General features: G+C 42.8%; 2 pseudogenes; both read left to right on the top strand.

The window, feature by feature from the left end:
* The window catches only part of LOC123152909 (uncharacterized), a 24371-nt pseudogene extending 21205 nt beyond the window's left edge, over positions 1-3166 (top strand).
* Positions 3167-3621: 455 nt separating this feature from the next.
* LOC123152908 (uncharacterized protein DKFZp434B061-like) lies at positions 3622-4270 on the top strand (annotated as a pseudogene).
* The last annotated feature ends 1026 nt before the right edge of the window (positions 4271-5296 follow it).

Below are 5296 nucleotides of genomic sequence, written 5' to 3'. Positions count from 1 at the left end.
CACACAGAGAGAGAGCAGTAAAATCTCTCATTTCCTTCAAAAGCCAAAATATTGTTTGTCCAAACATTAATGAGTGTAGTTTTTTGGAGCTCAAGCTCCATGATATTACCGTGAATAGTAAAAATAGTAAACAAAATCAATAAAAATCTGGAACTTTGTGGCATTAATTATGACCAAATGTTGTAGGTGCTTGCAAATTTTTGTGGCCAAATAACATTCTATGGCCTCATACAAAAAATAACAAAATTGATGCTCAAACTTGTGTGCACTTTTGAGCAGAACTTTTTTTTGTCTTGAACTCGTAGGATGTCACGCGGGCACCAATTTATGCAAGCATGTAAGACATTTGGTCATAAACAATGCCACAAAATTTCAGAATTTTTTACTTTTTTTCAAAATTACTGTTCATGAGAGTACCATGGAGCTCAAGCTAGATTACAACTTTTTGAACATTAACTTACCAATACCCTTACAATTTCTAGTTATATAGAGATTTAATACTTTCACTAATGCTTTTAAAAATTTTAGTTGCATTTGCAGTTGAAGACGGCTTGATTTTGCACCAAAATCAGCAAAAATTTGGATGCCGAGAGAAACACGGACTGTCTTGGAGTGGCTGTGCGTCCAACGTGTGTGAGCTCCGGTTTAGATGGAGTGACCAGCCACCCGTTGAAATGCTAATATTTTTTCATTCCCGCCGCATGGCCCGCGTGCTGCACGCCTTGCCTTGCTCGTGCTAGCACGTGGCAACACGAGGATTAGTAGAGTTGCTGTTTCAAAAAAAAGGATTAGTAGAGTTGCCTAGCTTACTACTAGCATAACCCGCGCGGCGTCACGCCGCGCCCATCAATACGGTGTGTTCATAAGTATTGTGTTCATAAGTATTGTGTTTACTATTTACAATTAAAATTATTAATATTTAAATTTAAGATAGCAGATCATTGTATGTAAAATTGTGAACCTAGAAAAATAAGTAAGAACAAAATTAAGAAAAAAGCAAATTTATCGGCATAATGCATGTTGGATGTTGCTAAAGAGGAAAACACATGTTCATACATCTCTGATAGGGATCATCTATTCTTGTCGAAGTGGCACGACTCTAGTGTAATAAGACGAAAGGAACATTGATAAGTATTGCTAGAGTAGATCATCCTGGTGTAGCCTTCTGCAGGTTGCATGGTTGCTGTCTAATTTGACTACGTTCTCCTTGGCAGTCTTCTGTCTGGCTTATCTCTGCATGTGGTGGTTTGCCTCCTTTGTTTGAATTTCTGTTTGCATGCGGTAGTCCTGTGCTTCACCCGTTGTCTTGTTTGCATTAGAAAATTGGTTTGCATATGTGTTTCCCAAAGATTGCTTGCGTCTCGGACGATGGATGGATTGATTTTTCTCACGTCCACCTTCCTCTTTTTTGATGGCCTATGCGAAGGTATGGAATAATCGGTTGTAACCAAGTAATACAATCTTATTTCATGATAATTTAATACTTAGTCAAAAAGATCATGTTTACACCAAATTAGGGATCAGATTTGGGAAAAATACCTGTGCTAAAAAACTACATTTTATACCCATTTCTTTAACAAACACCATATGTGTTGAAGATTGTCTATTCCTCAAGAAATTTCCTCTTTGTGTTATAGCTAAATCGAGTTCGTAGTCAAAAATTATGAAGTTAATCATCATCAATGGGGAACTACTTGTGAAATTACACAAGTCAGTGCAATATCATGGCATACTAACTCCAGATATTTGTACTTGTGCACTGCAGAACACAAAACCAACTCAATAGAACAACATAAGTATATTTGAATGAGCAGCTAGAAGTGAAAATCTATGTAAGCCTGAGAGAGAGGCCCTGCTAAAGACGCGGTGCTTATGTGTATTATCTATTCATGTTGTAGAACAAACAAAAGAAAAAAACATCATACTGCTTTTTTTAGGGGGGAAAACATCATACTTGTACGCGACTAAATCAAGAGAACTATATGGATAAGGTTGTATTCACATATAAGGGAAGTAATGCATAGAAGCAAACTGAAAAGGACGCATTTGTTTTCACCATGTGTGGTGCATCTTAGATGACAGAAAATACCCATCCACACTTTTCTAATAAGACTAAACACGATATAATTATTTATGGTCTACATCATTCTAGTTTTATTTCAGGCTTACATCATTTGGAAAGAAAAGTAAATAACTGGATATCAAATTTGATGGCCATGAACTGAATCAATATCTCTGAAAATTAGCACCATGTTTATCGAAAATGTGTACTCCATGACAACATCAAATATTAACCACCTGAAGAATATCATGGTTTTCAGAGCTTTTATTAAAAGGGACACAACACTCCTCCATTAGAAAGACCGAGGCATGAGATTAGACTTACAGAAGCGACAAAAGCAAGCGATTTGGATATATGCAAGCCACCAGACATCATCCTTTGTGGTGAAGAGGACTTGCCAAGGTACACTGCAGGGTGAATGTTTTCTTGATTAAAACAAATAAAAGAAGTTGGATGGATATGAATGCTTTACCTTACATAATGGGAGTACGCATCATCACAATGATGTACTACATCACAACATAGTCAAATCTAAGAATGGATGTCCTGCATTACAACTCATGTCAGCAACATGGCCGCTTCCTTCCTTGCTCAGAAGCAAATTGCCTGGTAGCAAACAGTTCAGTGCAGCAGCAAGCAGGTTACTCGGCAATTGTGATGTAAACTGGTTAGGATTGCTTTCATATGCAACTCCAATGTTTCATTCATCTTTGTAACTGCTAGTCTAGCTAATTCTGGTTTGCATCAGACTGCACTAAACTCTCCTGACAGATACACCACCTACGGAAACCACCTACGGAATTCTTTCCGATTAGATCGTCAACAATAACTGCACGCCGTACGCCCTTTGCGTGGAAGAAAACTGCCTAACAAACCAACATGAAACTGAAAACCTACAATATTTTGCAGGTCTGCGGGTCGACGGCTTCTTCGTTAGCCGTTGTGTCTATCTTCCAGTAGGCATCGCATTCCTTCCAGTTACACACTTAAACATAGGAATAAATACCAAATGGATGGGCTCATGGAAAAATTTGATAAAAAATGATTACGTTGACACAATTCCTGTATTTACAGGCAGACCACCCATATGCTTTGCCCGCCTAGCAGGAGAGAAAGCTATTTTCCACCATTTGTTCAATATTTCTGTTTCCACCTGATTCTTATCCCAACAATTGGCTTCCCTACTATAGACTATACCTATACTCCTATACCATTTGTACAATCCCAACAAGAAAAAACACCAAACATCATATGCGACAATTTATTGCTCAAACGGTAGCAAGTAGCCAAGAACTAAAGTCTGAAATTTAGATAAACAGATCCTAGTCAATTTCATTCCCGGGACAACCAGAAGTAGTCAGAATCACACATATGCACGTATGTATGTACCAAGCATGACATAACCTTGCAACCTGTCCATTGGAAGCGGCGAAGACTACACACAGCACCAGCGTCCAGCGACGTTCGGGAGGAACGCGCCGGCGAGATGGTTGCTCGAGAGGTTGAGCGCTCTGAGACTGCGGCAGCCGGAGAGCGCCCTGGCGGTGACATCGCAGCCAATGAGGTTGCCGGACAGGTCAAGGTACTACAGCCCGGAGCAGTTGGTGAAGTCCGAGAGGCCGGCGGAGGATCTTATTTCAGGCGAGGCCCAGCCACCGGACAGACCCGAGGTCGGCACCCACCATCCAGCCGTCCAGGGCGGCAAACCCCTGCCCGCCACCGCCAGCGTCCTTGGCTGCACCAACCGCATCACTGAACAGATTCAACGAATTGAGGCCGCTGCAGGAGCCGGAGAGTGCGGCCACGTCGGCGACGGAACCGCGCAGCACGGGATTTCCGGAGAGGTCGAGCACCTCGAGCTTGCTGCCGCACCTGCCGCCGGCCGCCGCCGCGAGCGCATCGCTGACGTTGGCCCCGCGGAGGCTGAGCCTCTCGACGCCGCTGAGCTGCAGCAGGGTGGCCGCGACAGCGTGGATGTCGATATTGAGCAGGACGGCGGAGAGCTAGAGCGACGTGAGGCGCTCGCCCCTGCACACTGCGCCGGGGAACCTGCAGGCGCCGTCGCGTGCGGTCCAGCCGTCGAGCGACACCTGGTTGGGCAGCGCCGCCTTGAAGTCGTCTAGCAGGTGTGCGTCGTCGGCGGCCGTCACCACGAGCACCGCCAGAAAGAGTGCCGACGCTATGGCCAACTGCACGGAATCCATGTAGGTGAAGGAAATATGCCCTAGAGGCAATAATAAAGTTATTATTTATTTACTTATTCATGATAAATGTTTATTATTCATGCTAGAATTGTATTAACCGAAAACATAATGCATGTGTGAATACATAGACAAACAGAGTGTCACTAGTATGCCTCTACTTGACTAGCTCGTTAATTAAAGATGGTTATGTTTTCTAACCATGAACAAAGAGTTGTTATTTAATTAACGGGATCACATCAGTAGGTGAATGATCTGATTGACATGACCCATTCCATTAGCTTAGCACCCGATCGTTTAGTATGTTGCTATTGCTTTCTTCATGACTTATACATGTTCCTATGACTATGAGATTATGCAACTCCCGTTTGCCGGAGGAACACTTTGTGTGTTACCAAACGTCACAACGTAATTGGGTGATTATAAAGGAGCTCTACAGGTGTCTCCAAAGGTACATGTTGGGTTGGCGTATTTCGAGATTAGGATTTGTCATTCTGATTGTCGGAGAAGTATCTCTGGGCCCTCTCGGTAATGCACATCACATAAACCTTGCAAGCATTGCAACTAATGAGTTGGTTGCGAGATGATGTATTACGGAACGAGTAAAGAGACTTGCCGGTAACGAGATTGAACTAGGTATTGGATACCGACGATCGAATCTCGGGCAAGTAACATACCGATGACAAAGGGAACAACATATGTTGTTATGCGGTCTGACCGATAAAGATCTTCGTAGAATATGTAGGAGCCAATATGGGCATCCAGGTCCCGCTATTGGTTATTGACCGGAGACGTGTCTCGGTCATGTCTACATTGTTCTCGAACCGTAGGGTCCGCACGCTTAACGTTACGATGACAGTTATTATGAGTTTATGCATTTTGATGTACCGAAGTTAGTTCGGAGTCCCGGATATGATCACGGACATGACGAGGAGTCTCAAAATGGTCGAGACATAAAAATTGATATATTGAACAGCTATATTCGAACACCGGAAGTGTTTCGGGTGATTTCGGATAAAACCGGAGTACCGGA

This window comes from Triticum aestivum, chromosome 7A (assembly GCF_018294505.1).
Source record: "Triticum aestivum cultivar Chinese Spring chromosome 7A, IWGSC CS RefSeq v2.1, whole genome shotgun sequence".
NCBI lineage: Eukaryota > Viridiplantae > Streptophyta > Magnoliopsida > Poales > Poaceae > Triticum > Triticum aestivum.
Note: the sequence above shows the minus strand (reverse complement) of the source record. Positions and strands in the feature narration are given on the sequence as shown.